Consider the following 24,179-nt stretch of genomic DNA (forward strand, 5'->3'; position numbering starts at 1 on the left):
AGGAGAACAATTTACCATTCAGCCCCTGACAAATATTTGAAATGAATGCTTTAAAAATTATATATATGGTGAAAATGAGAGGACAAACAGCTGTGAGCATTAAATGCAATTCTGTCTACCAAATACTTTGGATGATTATTAAAAACATATTATATAGATCATAAAGTAGATTAAAGTCTGGGCACCACTGCAGGGCACTACACCCAGACACTAGGATCTTCCTAAAGTGGTTAACATGATAATCAAACTGCTTTAACCAATCAGTACTCCCATCAAGAACATATTTAGAAAGAAAAATCGTATCTATTTGAGATCCATTGTCAGGAATTCTTGATGCTTACACACTGCTCCATAGACATGGTCTATTGTGTAAATAATGCACTACTGAATTTAGGAACAGATCCTGAAAGCTGATCCACAAGGGCAAAACACCCAACGTCAGCTGGATTCCTAAGTCACTTCAGCACTTTTGAAAGTTTTACCCATAATGTGGTTTATAATTCACAGAAATTGCAACTGGCTTCACATATCCTGCAATGATACCTAGGAGGACAGGAAAACTACTCTTGGATGTAATTAAGGTAGGTTAGAGTCAACAACTGTGGAGAGGAACTTGACTGCACATGTCAGTTTTTAAGGCTATGTCTACACTAGGGAACATTTTTAAAATACAAAAAACCCAACCAGTGTTTATTCCAAGGCAGCTGAACCTGCGTTACCCCTACTGCAGACCAGGCTCCTCTAACCTGAAGCCACCCATCACTAATTCCAGTTCAGCTGGAACATTAGTGAGAATCTATACAAAACTCATTAGCAGAGAAAAGGCATAAATGCCCTGCAATCTAGATAATCAAGGAGGAAAATTTTCCCACAGAAGCCTACAGAATTTAGGCGCACAAGTCCCATTTACTTGTAAAATCTTCCCACAAATGCACCAAGTAAACAAATGAAAAGGGGTTCGGGGTGGGGCACAGAAGCATGCCCTCTCCTTCAATAGCTTTCAGAATTAAAACTTAGACGTTATTTGTTACAATTTTAAGCAAAAAAAAAATTGTTTTTTAAACGGACCCTTTAATATAGTTGAATCAGAGAAAAGATGTTTTCAAGAGAAAAAGATTTAAGTCTGTTATTTAAGTCAGCTAGATATCACCTGCCACTTTTTGTGAGCACAGATTTCTTGATTGTACTAAGGCAGTTAGGCAAAACGATTCATGCTGTAAATGTAAGTCCATGGGAAAGTATTTAAACTTTGAACTATTTGTGTGCTCTCTTGTGAAATCTGAAACATGATACGGAGGAGGCTGGCCAACTCCTGGCCAGGCTGTTTACAAAGACTGCGGTTCTTAGATTTATGAATATAATGTAGTTCATGCTTCTGTCAAATTGTACAGTAAATAAGATAGCCTGCTACTATTTCCATCAACGTAACAGCACAAGTAGCAACGACAAGAGAAAATTGATTCCCCCAGACCAAAAATGGTTTGTTTGTTTTTTTTTTAAAAGGCAGATTCAGTACGCTGTACCACAAATTTAAGGGAGACTAAACCAAGTTTTTTATCTGTTGCTAAGATTCCTGCAGTTCTTAATAGGTGCCATTCACCCCACTCGGACTATGCACAAGGCCTAAACATCTCTTCAATCCCACTTAAGCCCTCAAGTACAGTTTAAGTGATGTATACACCTTGTGTGATCTCTGTGCATAGGCTGAATTTCACCTCTTCTGAGATTCTTCCAAAACAAGCACTTCAAAGTGAAGCGAACAAACTAAACCCCCAGCTTGTTAGCCAACCCTATGCCAGCCTAATACTAGAGTAACGAACCAGAGTGACAATGGATGGAGCGATTTCCAGATTCAAGTTCCCAGTGAATATTCTAAACCAGGGGTTGGCAACCTATGGCACGCGAGCCCATTTTTAATGGCACGCTGCTGCCTGTCAGGGTCCCGGCAGGCAGCAGCGTGCCATTAAAAATCCAGCCTGGCCCAGCCCGCTCTTCTCCGCTCCCTGCCCCCTCCCGCGGGGGCAAGGGGCAGAAGCTTGGTCCTGCCGGCTCCCTTGCCTCTTCCCGCAGTGTGCTGGGTTCCTACCCCTCCTCCTCCTCCTCCTCCTCCTCCTCTCCGATCAGCTGATGAGCTGAGTCAGCATGCTGGGGGGGGGGGGGGGGGAGGGAGGGGCAAGAGAAGAAACAGGGGCAGGGCCTTGGGGAAGCGGGGCATATCCCCTCCAGCCCTGTGCGGTGAGCAGCCCATGACCCCAGCCCTCTGCCCTGACCCCCCCCCCCCCCCACACACACACACCCAGCCCTCTGCCCTGAGCCCTGCACACCCCCAAGGCCCCTGCCCTGAGCCCTGTATCCCCCTCACACACACCCAGCCCTCTGCTTGACTCCTTCACCCCCCCACGACCCCAGCCCTGACTCTGGATCCCCCACACATGGCCCCAGCCCTGACTCTTGCACCCCCCACATCCCCATCCCCACCCCTACCCTGAGCACCAAACGGGTGCTCCTGCACCTCCCCCCCCCCCCCCCCCCCACACACACACATTCCCACCTGCAACCCTCCCACCAAATGGGAGCTGCCCAGGTAAGCGCTCCACACCCAAACCTCCTCCCCAACCCTGAGCCCCCCCCTCATTCTAGCTCCAGGCCAGACCCTACACCCCAACCCCCAGCCTGCTCCTTCACCCCCAGCCCTGTGCTCAGTGCACTCCCACCCTCAGCTCAGTGCAGAGAGAGAGGAAGAGAATGGCCAGAACCAGGGAGAAGGTAGGTACCCACTGTATGTGGGCAGGGCCGGGACCCCAGACCGGCAGCGGGCTGAGCGGGTCCGGCAGCCGGGATCCCGGCTGGCAGGAGCCAACAGATGGAACCCTGAGCGGCAGCGGGCTGAGCCGCTCAGCCCACTGCCGGTCTGGGGTTCTGGCTGCCAGCCCCTTGCCAGCCAGGGTCCCGGCCGCAGGCTCCGCTCAGCCCGCTGCCGGCCTAGGTGAACGGAACCCCAGACTAGCAGTGGGCTGAGTGGGCTGGCGGCGTAAGATCAACATTTTAATTTAATTTTAAATGAAACTTCTTAAACAATTTTGAAAACCTTGTTTATTTTACAATACTACAATAGTTTAGTTATATAATATATAGACTTAGAGAGAGAGAGACCTTCTAAAAAACATTAAAATGTATTACCGGCACGTGAAACCTTAAATTAGAGTGAGTAAATGAAGACTCGGCACACCACTTCTGAAAGGTTGCGGACCCCTGTTCTAAACGAATTCAAAATACTTTAAAATTTATGAAAAATACCTGATATTGGCTTCTAATGGATCAGCTGAGGATTTACACAGAATAAATCTTTATTAAAGTGCAGTACCCTTTTACCATTTTCACAGGGGAAAGTTTCTTTTTAAAAGCAGAAGGGAAGTTGCCCTGTTACATTCTCTGGGTTTGTTCCATGTGGGTAACTGCTGTACTTTTCATTTACTGCTTTTTCACAAGTACCTCTTCTCAGGGGGAGACAATAACAAACCTCACTAACACCAGGATAAATCAGGAGTAATTCCACTGGAGTTACCCAGCTGTAAAACTAGTGAGAGATCGAATCAGGCCTGTAGACTTAATTCACACAGATGGGGTTCAATCCCACACCCACTGGCAAAACTCCCTCCGAACTTCAAGGTGTGCCGAATTGGAACTGCTGGTTCCAAAAATATAGACTTGGGGCCTGATCCACCCTTGCCTTTCACGGTCATTCACACCTGCACAGAGTGGGTGTATAACACCAGCAAGTCACAATAATGGTCTTCGACACTCACTTTGCACAGGTGTGCGTGACAACACAAGGGTCCAGGCGGGGGAGACTCTAGCTTCCTATATTGGTGGCTGTGATGACTACATTTAGGAAGCACGTTACAATAATTTAGGACCCGATCCAACTGCAATTAAAACAAGCCAATGGAAATACTCCCTTTGATTTCAACACCCGTTGAATTTGGTCCTTACGAACAGATTTAGATAAAACATAACACTAGCTCCCACGTCACAGAAATCAGTCTTCCACACCTCCTAAATAAAACTGGATTTTTTTCAGGGACTCCACAGCACAACAGCTGGACATAACTTATTTTCAAATTCAATTAGACCCTTAGGAGTTCAGTTGCTATGTAACTGCTAAGTAATGAAACATTCTTTATACAGGTAATCCTAGCTGGGTAACATCCAACAGGACATCAACTGCAGCCTGTCAGACTGCACTGTAGGGTACAGAATTGGAAAAGACTGTAATTAAAGGCTTATGTGAACACTTAACTTTATAGGAGATAAAATAAGTACACGGGGAAAAAAAAAAAAAAAAGAGAGAATGAACGAGGCAGCGGGGGACGGGACAAGCAGTGCTTTTAGGATCTGATCCAAAGCCCACTAAAGCGAATGGAAAGACTTCACCGTCTTCCATGGGTTTTAGATCAGCCCCCTAAAGCACTGCCTAAACTCTGTTCTTATACCTCAAACCAGCAGCTTCAAAGGCGTGAGTCCTGGGAACAAAATTCAAGGGCTGTTTTGGAAGCACAGAGGTCCTTTCTCCTCATGCTTCACAAGAAGCATGAGTGAACTTTACCCTGAACATCATGTCCCTTTATTTAAAATGTTTGTGAATATCATACCTTGATTTCCTAGCACAGAAAACATAATTAGCCAGGCCTTAAACTCCAGACATAAAATATCAAAGGGGCTACAGATTTCAAGCAAAAGTCAATCTTTCACGATTTTACTCCTCCAGTTATTTTGTTTAATATACACAATTCAGGCCATAACAGTCAGCTTTGGTAACACAGGGCTCGATTCTGTTCCCATCGCAGTTAATGGCAAGCCTCCCATTGTCTCTAATGGCGGAAGGTCTGGGACCCTTAGAGATTTTTTTCCACTCAAGGCTGGATTCCATCCTTCAGAAGAAAAGGAGCGCACACTTTGGCAAATCTTTGGATTCTAAGGAGAGCAAAATCTATACTCTTTTCTAGGCTGAGTTTTGAAAAAAAGTTAGTTTATACGAGCAGTTGTCAATTGTTTTTCCTATATCATGACCAAAACACCCACTCCAACAATGTTTATAGCACAAATGGATTTCACTGCACTCTAGTCCAGTCACTCACTCTTGCTTAACCTCTTCTTCCAAAGGTCACGCTTTAAAGTGTGCTCCCAACCCCTTTGCACAAAGAAACCCTTAGCCAGTATCTCCTACCTAGCAACCGTTCCTCTCATGAGACACTCTACACAGGGATTCTTCTGAGACAGTCAGTGCTCCCACTGGTCTTCCCACTCCCGGCAAGAGATGTTTCTATGGGCACTACAGCTAAAAGAGTGAGGAAGTAACTGATGCAAGAGAAGAAAGCAATGGACTCAGAAGAGAACGTTTCTTCCTTTCAGCCCCCTCTCCTCCCAACAGTGACGCCTGGTTGGTGAAAAAAGGTCCAGCTCTTGCAACAGAAGGAAACAGTCAGCGAGGGAGTGTATCGCATAAGATTTTAAGGGTAGTACCGGTCCTAGGGCAACGCAGGGCAGGCCAATCACTGCCTCTCCTCATAAGAAATCAACTGATGCAATGCAAGAGTCACACTGCAGTGTTTAAAAAAAAAATAAAGAACAATTCTGGCTGCCCAAAGAGAGGTGTCTGACCCACGTCTTTAATAAATGCAGCAGACAAGATTAGCAGTGGGCTGAGCATTAAAACTTCCTTCTATTGAACCAGGAGAGTCTTAACAGCTTAGCGCAAACGTGACCAGGTTATATCATACATGCCTTCATTTCTCTTTGACTACAACAGTCAATATGTAATGGAATGTAGGCTAGGTATATTTTTATATATATATTTTACAGACAGTTACACAAAAGGCACTAATATATTGTATGCTATCATATACCCACTTGATCATGATTCACTTTTTGTGTTGCCTTTTTCCACTGTATACAAGAGAATGCGACAAAATGTCAGTATGAAGACTATTTTCATAATTCTATTGTGGGCTTGTAATTAGTGATACTTGGATGACTTATCCAATAGAGACAATTACAACAATTAATATCCATGCTGTATCTTTGATGGATGAACAAACTACATACATGAACGAACAAGATCTATTAGTCATTTTATAAACCCAGACTTCAAGGGAAAGTCATAAACCCACCCTAGAGGGTTGACTCATCCCCAAGAGTGTAGACGAGGGGCAATCTGAATCTCTTCCCCGAGCTGAGTGGGCACCTACACCTGAGGGAGGGAGGGTAGACCAATACATGCTGCGGTTATATTTTATTCACACTGCATATAACTACTATGCATTAAGCCCACAATATCAATATAACATTATACTGTGTATATATTTCTAGCTGTTACATGGCCTGAATCAGCCTATGCCTTTTTATAATCCTGTTCACTCATGCTAAGTATCCAATAACACTTTACAAAACTGAAGTCAGCTTTGGCATTAGAAAATAGGTAACTCATCAAAGGCAAAAGTACATTAATGTCCTAACCTGGTACAAGCCCGGGAGGTACATTCATGGACCAGAGCGTGAAATGCTAGTCGCCAAAACAAAGATAAGGAAGATACAGAACAAGTTAAGGAGCTGGTAGGAACCGGTGGGGTGGATTTGAGTGATGTGTAAAGAGTTTTGTAACTTGTAAAATCATCCTCTAAAAAGCATTAGCTGAAATGTGTCACTTCAGAAGCAAACCTTCTTTGTAAGTTGAATTCAACAATGCTACACAGGACATGTTCCTGGAAACTGGCATCATATTGAACTTTTCCTGTACTATTCTATTATTGACTTTTAGCAATAAACCTCACTGATACGGGTTATCTGGTCTCTTGAGAATATTTCATTATGAACCAAAGTGTGACCAAGCCCTTGACGATACAATTTACCAGCAGGAGTGAGGAGGAGCAAGAGGTTAATGATTTATACAGAGGCAGCTGCTCCATTGCACAGAAGCACCAGGTGATCAGAGAGAGCACCTGTACCTCACTGAATAGCTTGACAGCAAAGGACTGAGGGACACTTTCAAAAGTGCCCTGAATTAATAACACAGGTGCAGCGAAGAAGGGTTAAATACCTCTGAGAATGTTGAATCTAGAGTCACCACTAGGACTAAGAGAAGGGGGGTGGAAAATCAAAATTTGCCAAATGGAAGAGAGACATTTCGTTTCCAAACTCAGGAGGTAAATAAACTGGAAATGGGATGGGAAAAAAAAAAAACTACAATAAAATTAAGCCCTTGAAAGTGTCCCTGTAAGCCAAAGTGGCACATAACCTTTGCAGCACTCAGAGCACCATGGGCAACTTGCCAAGGAGCCTGAAGGCTGAAACTAACTTGCATATAAATTAACATAGATTTTAACCAGATATATTCTCGCTTAAAAAAGAAAAAATTATAGAGCATTGCAAGCATACGCTATGCTTTACAAAGCACACAGACCAAATACACACGAAAGGGCTGTACGGGAAGGAAACAAACGGAAAGACTGGGACTGCTTCTTTGAATCCAGCTTTATAAAAGTCGGGCAGGAGCCCATTAGGCAACCCTGTTGTTTTTAGGTGCTCAGATTCGTAACAGACAAGCTCCCTCCACAAAAGACACTTTCCAAGGTCCCACCAGTGGTAATGCTACCTGTACCACATCCAATTAAATGTGTGTGTGCATGCACCTGAGGTACTACTGTGGCAATTGGGGAGGGGAGGGGGGGCGGGGGGCGGGCGAAGGAATGGGAGGCTAGGGCAGACAAACCGGCTTGCCCAAAAAGTCAGCCTTTGTAGGCAGTTGGATATCTGTCACCACAAACAATCACCATAGAAATTCAATAAGCTTGGGTCAGGGTGGATTGGACCACTGTAAAGCATTCAACTCCAGATTAATTTTGGCCTCCGCTTTCTTAGGGTTAGAATAAAATGGCTCCTTTAACAACTAGACTGATTTCTCTCCCTCCTCCTCCTCTCCCCCCACCAAATCTTGGAAGTTTTTTAATTACTGCTCAAACATCTTGCAGCTTCTTAATCCATTCAGCATAGGCTCAACTGGCCACAGTCATATTTCTTGAGGAATTGCTGGCAAGTTGGAAAGGGGGAAAGTCAGCTGTGTGAAAGCTTCAGTTTTGTTCTGAAGGCTGCTCTCTTCCAAACAAGGTCGTAAGTTGGTGATTCTTGCCCTGAAATTAGAGGTTCAAGTCTTTTAGAGGTGATGCCTTCTCCATGTGTTCCCTCATGGCCACATGTCCCGCTGCCACATCCTCCCTCTTCAGGGCCCCTTACAGATTCCACACAGTCTCTCTCATGAGCACCATCACCCTCCACCCGGGGCTGAATAATGATCACACGCAGTTCCGAAGAGTCCTTCATGTCCACAGAATAAAGTCCTTTTCTGCACCTGAAGGTTTTCACTTATCTCTGGCTCTTCACTTGTCTCTTATCTTCTGGCTTTATGACCATTACAACATAAATTGATATGTAACGGACAAACTATACAAAGTAAATATCCTTAAACCAAACTAGTAAGCTCTCAAGCAGTATTCTTCTTACTGTGCCAGTCTGTAAATTCTAACCAGCAATGGAAATATTTTTGTCCGGTTTGTGTGTATACAGTGAAAAACAACATTTACTGACATTACCTAAAAATTGAATCCTTTCAAGCCTAGTTGTAAGTATTTTACAGACATGAGTAGTATGCTATAAGCACATTGATAGATGATGTTCTAGACGGTCATAAATCAAGATTACAAGCAACCAGTTAGACTAACAACCTATGACAACTGTTGGACTCAAACAATTGATTAATCAGTTATTAAAACATCTTCTGTTTATAAAAGAGTTCCCTTATAAAAAGGGGGACTGTGCGGGGGGGGGAAATATCCACGCTGCAAAACTTTTCAAAAAGGCAAAACTGAGAACAGTGGGGAAATCTCTTCAGGGTAAGAAGCTTTGGGATAAGAAGTCTTACAAATAATTAAAAAGAAGACAGGCATGGTTGGCAGTAGCCCTAGACTTTTAGAAACAAAGCATCAGCCATTTTTAGAGATGAGGAAGAATGTTGAATCCCAGGTCCACCCACACGTATTCAAGGCAGGACTGCTGAGGACAGTAGTAAAAAGTTGCCTTTGTTCTGCTCACCCTCTTTCTACAGGCTGGTCTGTAGAGACAGAAAATAATTTGATAATGGTATAAACCAGTGGCAAATTTAGTCACAATTCCTTCTCCTGCACTGCTTCTAAGGCAGTACAAACACCCCCGCTTACAGTGGGCAACATGTAACTCACCGCTGAGATTAGCTGCAGCTGCAAAATTTATGCCCCCGATGCTCATTTTTTGATGAGTTTTGCTTTTAGGTTTTGGTTTATCTGTACCCACATTCAAAGCAAAACCACCTCCTCCTTCCACTCACAAGTTAAACAACCCCCCCCCGCCCCCAAAAGCTTTGCATGAACTTCTACAAACCAAAACACGGTTGAATTTTACACTGCACCGTTGAGCTTTACACTGCCCTTATTTTATATGTCTATATGTTGTTACACATACAAGATGCTGTTTGAGATGTAAACTTTTATAACATTAGACTGTGCCCATTTACTGGGCCCAATCCTGCAATTGTGGGCACTCAAATCTCATACACTAGTTAGGCTGACTTCAGAGCATGCCATGGACTACAAAATCAGGATTATGTACATTTATTATTGCGGTAGCACCTACTGTGCCAGGCACTGTACGAACATAAAGATATGATCCCTGACCTGATGAGCTTACCATTTACGCACAGGACTATAGATAAAATGTGGATACAGACAGGGAACCCTAGGAAATAAAACTGTTGTGACATATAAAAAACACTTTTTATTCCGGTACTAGTCAAAATGAAAGGCAAATATGAGGCAGCAACTGCACCATACTGAGCAAAATTGCATACACCCTTACACCAACACAACCTATTCTCTTCAGTCTCAAGACAACAGCTGCACCGGTTTAACATGTGGCTCATTACGACTAGAGACAGCATACACCTTCTGTACATGCTAAAAGCACAGAGTGCCTAAGTTAAAACATCACCACACAGCATTATGAAATGGCTCTTTGCTCCCCTCATTACAAACATGCTAATGCAGCACACGCAGAGTCCAAGTCACCTCTCAGTGACACCAATCTAACTCACTGACTTCACTTAAGTTACTTCCGATTTACACTGATGTAGATGTAAGGAGAATCAAACCCGCAAAGATTGGGTAGTATATTTAGAATAAGGATCACTGGCTTTCACATTCATAAAATGCTAGTTTTTGATGTTTGTTTGTTACACATTCAGAAACAAAAATACTCTGCATTGCTTTACAATACAACCATCCAAACAAGAGGAGTGCAATACAGCTGCAGCTAGATACACATGGAACAGATTGAGCAACAGCTCCATTTTTTTGCAGCTCTAGCCAGTCATTAATATAATTGAACAGCAACAAAACAAAATTGGGTAAAAAAATTACTGTTCTTAAGTCTTGTTTCTGACCAATTATGTTGTTTCTCTAACACCCACACGCGCACACAGAGCAATTACAATAATTTGGTTCCCCTTGACAACTGCGAACAGGATGTTAAGAGAAAGCAATCGCCACCAGCCATTTATTAAAAACAAAACTAAACATGTCGTGAGTCCAATATTTCACTGTGCACACTCAGAACACCTTCAGAGAAAGCTATCAGAGATTACTGCTAACGTGGGGGTGCAGTTTAAGGCACTAAGAGGAGACAATTATAAGGAAATGAGAAATAAGCCACTTTTGGAACAACAGATCAAGTAGGAGATAGGGTACAGAAGATGTAGAACAGCATTCTTAGGCTCTGAGGGTACCATGCCCTCCTCATCATTAACTAAAGACAACCCAGTATTACAAAGTTAAATTGTCTGCAAGGATCATGTGTTCTCTGTCTAGACCAGTGGTTCTCAAACTTTTTTTTTTTTTTTTTTTTAATACGGGTGATCCCCTTCACATAGCAAGCCTCTGAGTGCAACCCCCCTTACAAATTAAGAATACTTTTTTATACATTTAACACCATTATAAATGCTGGAGGCAAAGCGGGGTTGGGGTGGAGGTTGACAGCTCACAACCCTCCATGTAACAACCTCGTGACCCCCTGAGAGGTTCCGACCCCCAATTTAAGAGCCCCTGCTCTCCAAGATGCCAATTAGAGAATGTAAATTATATAATTCCAAGTGTCCACTAATGCAGGACTGTACAAGCACAGTTCTGGCTCTTCTCTGCAAACACCTGCCAAATTGGTGCAAATTTCAGTGTTAAGATGGCCCTCCTTTGCTGGTTGGTCCTGGGGCATCTGCACAGGTTACTCATGTCAGAAGCACAAGTAACTCAAGCTGGGAAGGTCTCATGAGGCCACCAATGGATCAGGGTAAGTATTAAAACACATGAACTATTCTATCCCCAGAATGCCCACGCCACAGCTCAGAGGAGGTAAACTCTGCAGATTTGGGGAGTGCCAGCCTTTGCGTCTTGGAGTTCCCCTTCTGCTTGCTTTGCAAATGTTTAGTCTGAAGTTGCCATTTGTTCCCATACATTCAATTACAGCAGTACGTGCAGTTCTCTGTTCCAAACTCTTGTGTGCTTCGCGTTTTGTTTCACCAATAAAGAACAAGCTACAGCTGATGGTGAACTTGTTTATAGCAGTTTGATCCTTCAAGAACAGGGACCATCAGCTGGACGGTAGTACTTACAGAGAACAATCTGAGCACTTAAAATTCAAACTGTATTATGAAAGTAAAGCCTTGAGATTCTTGGGACCAAGTTCTCAGCTGGTGTAACTCCACTGAAGTCAACAGTTACATCAGCAGAGAATTTGGCTTGTGGTACAAAGGCAAAAATAATGTCACCATGGCACAGAACCTCTGGCAAATGGTTTAATTCAGCACCTCCCTTATCAAGTTAAAGAAAAGAAACATCTGATCTCTAGACTGATGAGCAAAACTGACTATTTGCCGTAACATGTTACTCATGAGTGAGCTTTTAGACCAGTTTATTGCATACCGTTACCAACTGCAGCTTTCCATTATGGTTAGTAAGACAGCACATCAATAACATCTGCAGTTAGTGAACACACAGGAAAACAAGAGACTTGAAGCCTGAGATTTTCTTCCCATCTGATCCACCTCTAACCCACGGGTTTTATCATTTGAAAAAACAGACATTTTTAATTGATATTTGAAAAAACCTCTCAACTTCAGTGAAACTAGATGTCTATAGAGCTCAAGAATGCCTTCTTTGTGGCCTGCCTGAATTTTCAATTCACCCTCTATTCCATTCAGAGCCAGTTACATGGTTACAGCACTTGTGGCTCTGACATCTCTGGCCCCACCGAAACTCCTGAGGGAGGGCCTAAAAAATCCTTCAAACCCTGTAAGCAGGCAGGTGTGGCCTAGACACTCATTATTTTGCCTTCAACCAAAGACAACCCAGTATTACAAAGCTAAATTGTCTGCAACGATCAGTTCAAGGGGACTTTTAGAACATGCGACCATGTTTCATCCAACCAGACTGTATTTATAAATCCTAGAATATAAATTACTAGTATTATTCTTCTGGAATTTGAATGGTGGGACAGAGATCACAGAGTTTAGCACTTACAGGTGTAACTATAAAAAGTTTTTCCAACCATGAGGGTTCTCAACAAAATTTTTGGTGGCCTCAGAGTGTGGCCACAAAGTCTTACTGGTGGCCGCGCTGACAATTTTTCCTAAAATATTTAATTAACTTTAGGAAAAACAAATAAACATGCACATACACATGTCCAAGACATTGTAATTTATTCATGTAGGAATTTGTTTTTGCAGACTCAATAATAAAAATAATGTACAGTTGTCTATTCTTTACTGGACCTAAATAGAATAGAAACACAAATAAGACGCTTTGCACATTCTTCTCTTTGTTGTTGTTTCTTTTGCTTTTTTGGTTTTTTGTTTTTTAAGGCTTGCTAGCTAGTAAGTCTGTTGCTGTAAAAAGTGATATTATGGATGTTTGTTAATATCACTCTTCACAGCAGACTTACTAAGCCCCAGTAAGCCTGAGGGCAAATCAAACCCTAGACAGGGAGGTGGGCAGGGAGGCTTCAGGGGCCAAAGATGATGGGGAAGGGGGGAAAGAGAGTAAGGCCTGTGGCTGAAGCCTGGAACCAGAGCCTGCCACTGCATGGATGGAGCCCAAAGTCTTGCAGCCAAGGCCTGCCCACCCACCCCCGCCACTCCAGGGCTGAAGCACAAAGCCCGAGATCGACCCAGGAAAGTGAGGCATTTACCAGCTGCCTGCTCCACCAGCTTGCGTCTCTCTGGAGGGGGGCCAAGCCCAACCCCACTAGCAGCCATGGGAGAGGGACCACTGGTTTTTCTCCCCCCATCACAGTCCAGGAGGCTGTGGCCACAAGAAAAGCCCCCTGGTGGCCGCATGCGGCCACGGTGGCTGCATTTGAGAAACGCTGGCTTACAGCACAACCATTAATAATCTGCAGCAGGCTTCATGCCCATGATGCACTTCCCAACAAACTACAGAATGCAAATGCTCAGCAACGACTTTTATGATTCAAACATCAGTATGTAAATTCTCTAGCCAGAGAAAATAGTATGATATGGATAGCTATTAGGAATCAGCAAAGTTTAAACCTGGTATCAATTACTTTTGCCCCTGAAAAATCCATTTTGTAGATCTCCACCTATGGGAATTATTCTGACATCATATAAGAATTTTGTAAACTTAACACGAATTTCCCTTTTCCGTGTATTTATAAAAAAAAGCCACACCTATCTTTGCAAACCCCAAACTGACACTGACGTTTCTCCCTCTGTAGAATTTTTAGCAACGGGTTGAACACTTAGTACAGTGGAAATGTTAGGAGAGAGCACCACATCCAAAACCTTGACAACTGGAAAAATGTATTCAATCTCCCCAAAACAATCCTTGCACGGGACTAAAAGCAGTTTAAGAACAGTACAAGCACCTCAACATTACTATAAACTGAATGATGATTAGGTCATAATCAAGGCCTTAAAAAAAAAATCTACTTGCCAATGACAGTAGCAGAAGGGACTCGGGCCCAGATCCTCAAAGGTATTTAGGATCAGAGCCTCAGTCCTCCACTGCTGAGGTTGGTGGACAATGGGGAGAAAGAATAGGGCTGCCCTCCACAATTCATTTCCTACCCCTGCTCTTTCCTTCCAAGACCCCCAGTGGAATTTACAAGCATCTGGTCAGTTCTGCTGCCCTTCAGAATTTGACAATGAGCAGAAGGGGAAGCATGAGCTAGTGGCCTGAGCAGAGCCAGAAACTCCTGAGGGCTAATCCCACCTCTGCCAGTGCTGTGTGTGATCTCGTGAAAAATCATTAAAACCTTCCGTCTCCTCTTTCAGTATTGTTAACTCCATTTTACTAATTAGCTACTGTTTACACACGGCTTTGGGAAAAAAAAAAAAAATCTAAATAAGGCCACCAATAAAAGGTGCACTTCTAAAGTACCCAACTTTCTTCTTCAATATAACACTTTCTTGTGTAAAAATGCTATCTAGCAGAGAAGTTTTCGTGATCAGCACCTCTGACAAAATATTCATCAGCTTTTTGGAACTTCAGAATAGTAGCAGCTTCGATGCAAAATGGTTTATATGTTTTAGGTTTGTTTCGGTTATTTGAAATACCTTCTATCCAAGCAGTGCAGCATCTGAAGTTTCAGAGAAAATAAGGGAGAAACTGAACTTTCCCTACAAGAATTAAAAATCAGAGGTAAAAGAAAAGAAATCAATACATGAGCCTGATTCTCCTCTCTAATCAGATGAACTCCTGAGTTACACACGTGTAAGTGCCAGGTAAATCAGGTCAAATATCTTTAATAAATAATACCACTACCCAATTCCTGCATAGTGCTTCATCAGGAGACCTCAAAACACTTTACAAAGACTGTACAAATACTGAGGCAGGCAGAGGTGAAGTGACTTGCCCAAGGTCATACAGCAGGCCAGTGGCAGACCCAGAAATAGCATCCTCATCTTCTGAGTTCCACTCCAGTGCTCTATGCACCACAATATTCTGCTTCTAAAAGCAGCTGAATAAAGTATAAACCAAAAGGATTAAACCTGCAAAGATACATGCTTTTAAGGACTCCAGTCTGGTACCAGGTCAGGATTAGTAACCAGAGCCACAGTGAACTGTTAGGTGCAGACATGCAAAGAGAAGGATTCTTCTGTGGAAGGAAATCTCCCACGAGGGATTCTGAGCTGCTGAGTTCCACTGACCGATCATTTCTCCGTTGTGGGAGTAAGTACATTTTTTGTTTCTCATCACTGCCACTACACAAGGAAACCAGGCAACCAAAGGACACTGGAAGACGCAGCCCTCAAGAACAGGAGGATGACAGGAAAGAAAACAATTACGTGGGAGATTTTCAAAAGGCATGAAAGGAAGTTAGGTACCCCATTGCCATTAACACTTTTGAAAGTTTATCCTATAATTTAAAAAAAAAAGTCTAGACAAAATTAGTGGCACCAAAACTCAAAGCATGTTTAGAGTTCTGAAATGTATCTAAAACATATCTTTTTAAAGAGATTATTTGTATAGTTTGAGTTATTTTAGTAACTAAGAAAAATATTATTAAAACGTGCAGGTAAATTGCATTGCAGTGCTAGTTAAAGATGCCAGATTGCCAGCTCTGGAGACCGAAGCCAGTTATTTGTTCATAGAACAGATACAGCACTTGTACCTGTATATTTTCTTCTATTGCCTCAACCCATACTCATACAACACTCCCTGAGAAGTGAAAAGATAGTTGGATCTTTATGGTCCATTTATCAAACCCAGAGTTCTGGGAACATATACAAAATAGATCATTAAAGAACTATACAATGCCAAACGAAAACACCCAAGACTTTCCCCAACACTCAAGCCTAGAGAAACAGCTTAAGATCAATACATTTGGACTTGTGAATTCCAAAGTCATAGCCCCTCATGGAAACAGCCCAGCTGCCAGCCCCATCAATGACTTCAGAAGATAATACCATGGCTGCTGAGTGCTGCGAACAAACAAGGAGAGAGAGTTTCTGAGGTAGCCAGGACACAACCCATTTAAGGATATACAGGTTAAAACCTGCACCTTAAATAGCATTTGGAATCAATGGTTAATCAGTACAGATCACAGGTGTGACAAACTCTGGATGAGAGCCACCACTTCACAAGAAGGCAGCTGCATTCTGCACAAGCCATAATGAAGTAGTCCCAAAGGAGGATTAAGTTAAAAGAGAATTAAGACCCCTTTACTCCTGAATAAAAGCATCCACACAGGGTTTAATGCACACTGACTTTACACCTTTAGTTCACTTGCCTTAACTTTCCTGAGTGTAGCCCTGCTGTGTAGGTCACATTTCAGCCCTGGCCTCTTCAGATACTGCCAGCAAAAGGGACAGTGAGAATGCAAAAGACACCACCACCAGACCTGGCTCTACTTAGGCATATGCACCATGCTCATCAACATAGGATTTGAGCACCTACTTCAAATCAGACTTGTCTGCTGTGAGCTGAACTGCGACCACCAAACTCATTTCACCTTGGCCTCTTAACAACCATTAGTAATATCTTTCAGTCCCTTCCAATCTGGGCTGGATTCTTATATACCAAGTCTGTCAGCCATTGCCACTCTGACCCAAACCAACCCATCCCTACACTTTCACCCTTCCCTAGCCCTCAGAAAGCCCTTTTGTAACCAAAGGCCAGATATGTGGATATTTGCAATGGAGACGTAGTTATTAACAATGTGAATTGCAATAGTACTAAGGGCCATGGACCAGGAACCTATTGTACTAGGCGCTGTCCAAACACAGACCAAAAAGCCATTTGCTACCCCTAAGTATTTACAATATTAAACCTCTAGCTGCCAGCAAGGCCCCATGGGGATTCACCCCAAAAGAAGAGAGGGGGTGTTATTGCAACAACCCCCCTTCATGGTTCCCACCATGTGTCAGGAGGTGGATATTGCTTTAAATTTTAATGCCCACCCCAAACTCCATGAGGAGGAGCTGCAGCTGGAAGACACTAATATGCATATCCTGAAGCCATCCTGGCCAGACCCCATCCCAGACAGCACTGCTATGCAGGGGGCCAGCATTAACCCCACCTGGATACAAGGGAACTCCTAGGGGTTTTGTGGTGCCATTTCCCCTCCCTCTGACTTTCCATCTTGAAGGCCTTCACCAGGGTGTCCTCCAGCAGCAGCTGGAACAGACACAGGAGAGTATTTAGCCCCAGATAGTACAATCTATACGCCTTCAAATAGCTACAGTGCAATATATTTTTGGAAAGGGCATTTAAGTGACCCAATGGATTTATACTAGCAGAGAAACATTTCATGCAAATGTCTCAGAAGATGTTTAAAATTAGACCCCGAACACACAAAAGGCAAGAATCTGTATGAATATATAAGGGCCAGATTAAGATCAGTCTCTTAATGGGGCCTTTCAAAGCCCAGCTAAGAGAAAGTTCCAAATTTGGGGTGCAGGGCAATTAAAAGCACACACCCTAAAATGTTCAACTCCTACTGGGAAAAGCCAATAGATTAGCTTTGCAGAGTTCTAACCTCAGGCTCATTCAGACACAGCAGGTCGGAGCAAGGCACAGAACTGTGCGCTACCTTCACAAAAGCTTATGCTCAAATAAATTGGTTAGTCTCTAAGGTGCCACAAGTACTCCTTTTCTTTTGCGAATACAGACTAACACGGCTGTTACTCTAAAACCTACCTTCACAAAGCATCTGAACAATTTTAAAAGCAAATCTAATTGTTAGCAAGGATCCAAAGTAAATCCCCCAAACCTGGAATAAGGTATGGCTTATTTGGGGCTGCTTTCAGAGAGCTAAACTTCTACCAGCCCTATGTTGCAAATCTTGGTGCCACATATATACATCCCTGAGGTGATTATAAACAAAGCACTGCAATCAACCTAAAGGTTGCAAAAGCCTACAAGACTCATCACCATGACAGTGAAAACATTAGCCAAGCTTGAAAGGGGAAAACTAAAATCACGTAGCCGGAGAGACTTTGTACAATTTAAATATGATAAAGGGGTTTAAAAAAAAAAATCAAAACTCTGTGCCTATGTCAGAGATGCAGCTGCCTGTCACCCCAGGGATACAGACTAACATGGCTACCCCTCTGAAACCCAGGGAACGGGACATTATGAACTCTACAGCGGCTGAAAAAGCAATTGTTTAAATCAGCCTTCCAAAATTCTGCCTGCCTAGGGCAAGTAATTATTATTTTTTAAAACAGGCAAATAAAGCATCATTAATTTTTTCATCATTAGGGTAAAAGTGGGGGAATGGATTTTTTTGCCCAAGGTGGCAAATTTTCATGAGAATTTTTGCAAAGACTTCTTTTAACCAGTTGCACGAAATAACCTAAGGTAACATTATCTGTTTATATCATCCCTTCTGGGACAGTTTTACATGGAACATCAGCAATTCAGTCTTCTTTCAAGAAAACTCTCTCCATGGGGAGGGAGGGGTCCATTCTATCGATGCAACTGATATAACAAAACAAGAACAAAAACATCCAAGAGAGCTGCATGCACAAGTTTAGCAGTCAGATCAGAAGAGTCTGAAATGAAGCACAGTGGCAGTTTTTTTAAAGCATACTTTTGATACAGAATAATCAACAATAACCCAAAGCAGCAGACAGAATTATGGACAACTGACCATATGGCCATAAAACAGGAGCTAAATACAAGAGGCACTGGATACACTATTTGCAGCAAAATTACAGGACTGGGAACAAATATTCAAGTGGAATTATGCCCCTTTGGACAACAATATTTAGAACATCTAAGGCCCCAAATCCTGAAATGACTTCTGCTCAGGTAGCCCCCTGAACCCCGATGGTGCCCTAATGACTTCAATGGAGCACCATGCAGCTGCAGGAGTGCTCCAAAGCAGAGCTTGTTGCAGGATTGAGGACCTACAAATAAAAAGTACATTCCAGGTGCTGGGTGTCCTCAGTCTTTTCCAGGAGTTGAGAACTCTAACCACCTTGCCAGGAGGGGCTTGCAGGACTGGGCTAACACAGTATTTAGAAATATTACTCCCAAAAACAGAGGATAGAAGTGTGAACACTTGCACGCAAACTGAAATACACGCAGTTAATTTCTTTATTGTATTTGACATGCCATAAAAAAAAATTAATGTATCTATGATTATTGCAAAAAACGTATCTACATATGCAGTCACTTCCATGTAACAGTTCCCATATTTTACACATGGAAATAAGAACAAAATATATCACTAAAGTTTAAGATATAAAACAGCAATGTGTGTATATCTGCAAACAATGCTATATATTGCAGAAGGAGTATCTACAAGTATATCAGCACCTATTCTATACTCAACCACACACACACACACTGCATGCATTGTGTATGTAAACAATAACACTGGCAAACACTGTTTAGAAGCGTATTTTATACATCTGTAGCCATTGAAACCAGGACATTTGCAGCATAAAGAAGGCTGCTGTATACACAAACGTGCATTAGGATGTACAGATTGTGCAAGTACGGTATGCGCGTTATACGCCGCAGAATTTGTACGCACGCACACAGTTGTTTGTAGCAGCGCGCGTTATTTAGCCAAACAAAGGCACCCACGAAACCCCCACAAGGTGACTGAGCTATTTCACCCCTGCAGGCACACAGGGGTGTGTTTGTGTCACATAAGCGTCGCTGCCCTAGTATCTCTTGCACCATGCAACGCACCCGTCTCACACCAACCCCCGGTGTTATTCGCAGCGCACGAGACCCCCCGGAACAAAGGCGGCACATGCCCCGGGGCGCGCGGGCACGACGGACCCCGGGGCGCGCCGCGCGCGCGCTCACCTCCCCCGCGGAGCTGTCGGGTTCCCGGTCGGGGCGGGCCAGCCTCCGGCCCATCAGAACCCCATGCCGGCGGCGCGGGCGCTGCACGCGGCTAGTTTCCTGCCCGGGCCATCTCGGCGGCGGCGGCCGGCGGCGGCGGCGCGGGGCTCACGTCTCCATGGCGGGCGGCTCGCTGTGCGGGGTGAGCGGGAGGGGAGCCCGGCCCGCCTGCTGCTGCTGCTGCTGCCGCCGCCCCCGGCCTGCGACGCGCGTCGTGCTGGGGAGGGGCGGGAACAAACCCAGGCGGGGAGCGAGCCGCGGCCCGGGCCGCAGGGCGGGGAAAGAAGGGCCGGCCGCCGCCGCCGCCTCCCCGCGCTGCTCCGCCCCGCGCAGCCCGCCTGGGGCGCGCCGCCCTCCCCCACAGGCCGCGGCGGGGGGGGGGATGTAAATACAGCGGCCGGTAGCCGGCTGCGTAGCGCGGCCCTGCGGCCCTCAGGCCGGGTGTGTCACCTCCAGACCCGCGTGTGCGAGAGTGTGTCCGTGCCCCCGAGGCAGCTGTGTCAGGCATCCGCTCTCGGGGGCGAAGCTGATGCCCAGGTACACAGGGGCTAGTCTCTCAGGTGCCACGAGGGCCCCTGCCTTGTTTTTACTGATGCAGACGAACCCGGCTACCGCTCTGAGACGCCTGTATAATGCACGTGTCCCTTATGCTGGGTCCCATGCAGACCTGTATTTAGTTATGCCCTATAGAGGGGGGCACGCATCTGTCCCTAACACGGTGTCCCCCACAGGTCGCAGGTTCTCACCCCCTGACCATTGTGGGCCACGTATGCCGCTCTCTGTGTTACATGGGCCACAGCCACACAATAGATAGTAGTAGGGTGAGCTGATAGCAAGTGTGAAAAATCGTGATGGGGTGAGAGGTCATAGGCGCCTATATCAGACAAAGCCCTGACTATCAGCACTGTCCCTATATAATTGGGACAGCTGATCACCCTAATATATATATATTGACCTATATGGCCCTAAGGATGGCACATGGGCTGAAGCTGTGTGCTGATTTGGCCACAGGTTGAGAACCACGGCCATAGATATATATGCCATTATATATACATGCCCACTAGTATATTTGCTGTAGCTGGGTGCTGATTTGGCTGCAGGTTGAGAACCACTGCCATAAGTATATATGTTTATATGTCATTATATATACATGCCCACTAGTCATCTATATAATGCATACATATGTTCCTTACACTGTGTAGCCCCTATATACACACACACTATATATGTACATATTTATGCCCTACAGACATCTATATAATGCATGCATGTGTCCCTAACATAATGTATCCTATATATACACCCACACACACACCAACTGCGCACCCCTAATTTTTTCCAAAAGAAACTAGTGATTTGAGATGCCCAATTTGAGATACCTTACAAGAACCATGCTATGAAAACCAGGTCCCATCAGGATGCCTCACTTTGGGCACCCAAAATCATCAGTCACTTTCGAAAGCATAGGCTGCTGTACATAGTGGAGTTGTGTGTTATTTACGTCAATAAAGAGAGGCCTGTATTCCTAGTATATTGGGCACACATGCGTCTTGCATGTGCCACATCACAGATGGTGGGGAGGGGAATGTAGGTCATACATACAGCGTGTATATTATATATCTACACACCACCCAATTTAGCACCGAGTACAATGGGGTCATAGGCCAAGACTCCTAGGTGCTACTGCGATACAAATAATAACCAATAATAAGGGGGGGTATTTTCAGAAAGTAACAAGCGCTTGCCCCCTTAAAATCAGGCTCATTTAAGGTGTCTCAGGTTGGCATCCAAAATCACAAGTCACTTTTGAAAAATGTAAACCAGCATGTACGTGCTGTACGTGCCAATCCTATCTATGTATGCAGTGTTGTTGTAGCTGCAACAGGCCACTTCACCTTGAATGGTCCCTTGAAATACATGTTAGCTACTTAGGCTAATCAGTCTGTTCCACCTTGTATTTAGCTGTGCCACTGTGAGTTAATGGCCCAGGTCTGAAGAAGAGCTCTCTGTAAGATCGAAAGTTTTCTCTCTCACTGAGGGATTTTCGTCCAATAAAATATTATCTCACCCACTTTGTTGCTCTAAAACCCTACCTGTGGACCGGAGGAATACATGGAATACGGATATATCAATAGATGTCTACCAAGGAGACACATATGCCTATGGGTATAGGGAATAATACACCTTATAAGAGGGCTATATGCCCAGAGAATATATGTTTTTATACAGGAGATAAATAGTGGAAATATACTGATAGATGTGCAGAACATTCTGTATACAGTGGATATAAATCTACCAGCCCAAACATGAAATCTACTTACTCACCCTTACAATAATGCAGATAATAATTTAAAAACAAATGATATTTTATCAGCGTCTCAAAAAATATTACTTGACAAAGTTGAGTGGATGATTAAAAGATTGATTTTAATATTTAAATCCTACCTAACCTTATAGCTATAGCTGCAATATATGTCATGCGTACTGTGCGGGAGGGTGAACAAAGTGAGTTATGAGCACTGAGTGCTTTTTCTATTTCAATCTTTCATGGATATGTTGTTAAAAAGGGACTTGGTTTTCCTTTCACTGCTTGGCGGAAGCATCAGACCTCTGTGTTGTGATGTTCCTCATCCTTCCCTCTGTGCCCTCCTCCCCCTCCTCCATTCTGGAGTGGCCTCACTGCGCATGCACCCCAGTGGCCAGCTGGAGGAGGCAGGGAAAGAAAACAGCAGAGAGCAGGGATGGGAGGAGAGTGGGAGAGCAGGTGGCAGATGGGTTAGGAAACAGGGAGGGCCAAGTGAGCAGGAGGTGTGGAAGTGGTGGGACTGGAGCATAAGGGTGAGGGAACATAAGGGAGGAGATGGCGGAGACTCACTGGGGAAAGAGGCCCTTGGCACTACCTTCCCTACTTTAGCCAATCTGGTCTCTTTTTTCTGCTTGGGAAATGTGTGACAACAGTCCCCTCTCCACCATCCTCTTTCTTAGTATAACTCCCCTCCTACCACGTTTTAAAATCACATGTTTAAGCTTTAAGATTTTTGTCTTAAAAAAAAAAAAACACACACACACCACCAGGAATAGCAGAAACACACGACATTTCTTTCAATGAGACCTACGCAGTGAAAGTCTGACTATGGTTATAGGAACAATCCAGGAGTGTAGCTAGTGATTTGTATGCACTGGTTAGTTCATTTCCCACCCTCAGCCCCCATCCACTCCTTGCCCAGTATTGCAGTCATCTTCCGAGCTAGTCAATGGCCAAATTCCATCAAAGGCAGCAGAGTTACACAGGATGAATTTGACCTGATGGGTTCACTAACACAACTCATGCGGTTAGACTAGGGTTGCCAACCCTCCAGGATTATCCTGGCTTCTCCAGGAATTAGAGATTAATCTTTTTAATTAAAGACTATGTCATGTGATGAAATCTCCAAGAATATGTCCAAAATTGGCAACCCTAAATTAGCAAGAGATCTCTTGCAGTGTGTTAATAAAAGGCCTACCTGATACAGTACAGAAAGCACCTGCAGTTACTCAAAGGTTCCCTCTAGGAAATGTTACACTATTGGCTTACATAGCATGTGCTTGCCTATGCTAATAGAAACAGTTCCAGCACCGAGGAAAAATTTAGTTTGCCCCCATCTGTAAGATGGGTGTGGGTATTGTGTAAGGTGCAGATTAAAACAATGCAGGTTCTTGGTGAAGAATGTGTATTTATTCCTTCTTGTCACTATATATGCATGCATACAGCAGTGGTAGAAGACAGCCTCTCACAGTCAGCTTTCTTACTACCACCTACATGGGAGCAAAGACTTAGGGAAGCTCTGTCATGGCCTCACTTCCCTTCCCAGCTGAGTGCAAGTGGTAAGCAGGAGTTTTTCCCTCTTGTGGCCCTGATCCTCCCTACTAGCTCAAAGACCTCTCCTCTTCCTTCACCACAGCCCAGCAGTTACCAGAGAGGTCATGTCCTCCATCCTGTAGTCTCACTCATGAGAATTTCACTAGAGAGAGATTCTTGGAGGTTGAAGAGCATCACTATTGGCCAATATTCCATACTAGAGGGGAAACCTAGTTAAGATTCTCTTGTCGTTTGATTTTCTGTACATACCCTGCAGTGAAGAACTTGGGGGCAGGAGGCGAAAGGGGCATGTCTCAGGAAAATTTCACACACTGAAACAGACCTTGGGAGATGGATAGCCTTCAGCAGTCTGTTCTCATTTG

General features: G+C 44.1%; 1 protein-coding gene across 5 annotated transcripts in view; it reads right to left on the reverse strand.

The window, feature by feature from the left end:
* CCNI (cyclin I) overlaps positions 1-20,270 on the reverse strand; it is a 50,545-nt gene extending 30,275 nt beyond the window's left edge. Inside the window, exons 1-2 of one of the 5 annotated variants that reach the window (XM_043544820.1) lie at positions 19,920-20,226; positions 8,010-8,186 (exon numbers count right to left, since the gene is read on the reverse strand). The gene's annotated coding sequence lies outside the window, so the exon portion shown is untranslated. Of the gene's footprint in view, positions 1-5,227; positions 5,428-8,009; positions 8,187-19,919 lie in introns of those variants that run through there. The other 4 variants (XM_007066490.4, XM_037896730.2, XM_043544821.1 and 1 more) reach the window with 4 other exon arrangements.
* Positions 20,271-24,179: the final 3,909 nt, after the last annotated feature.

This window comes from Chelonia mydas, chromosome 4, assembly GCF_015237465.2.
Source record: "Chelonia mydas isolate rCheMyd1 chromosome 4, rCheMyd1.pri.v2, whole genome shotgun sequence".
In the NCBI taxonomy this organism is placed as follows: domain Eukaryota; kingdom Metazoa; phylum Chordata; order Testudines; family Cheloniidae; genus Chelonia; species Chelonia mydas.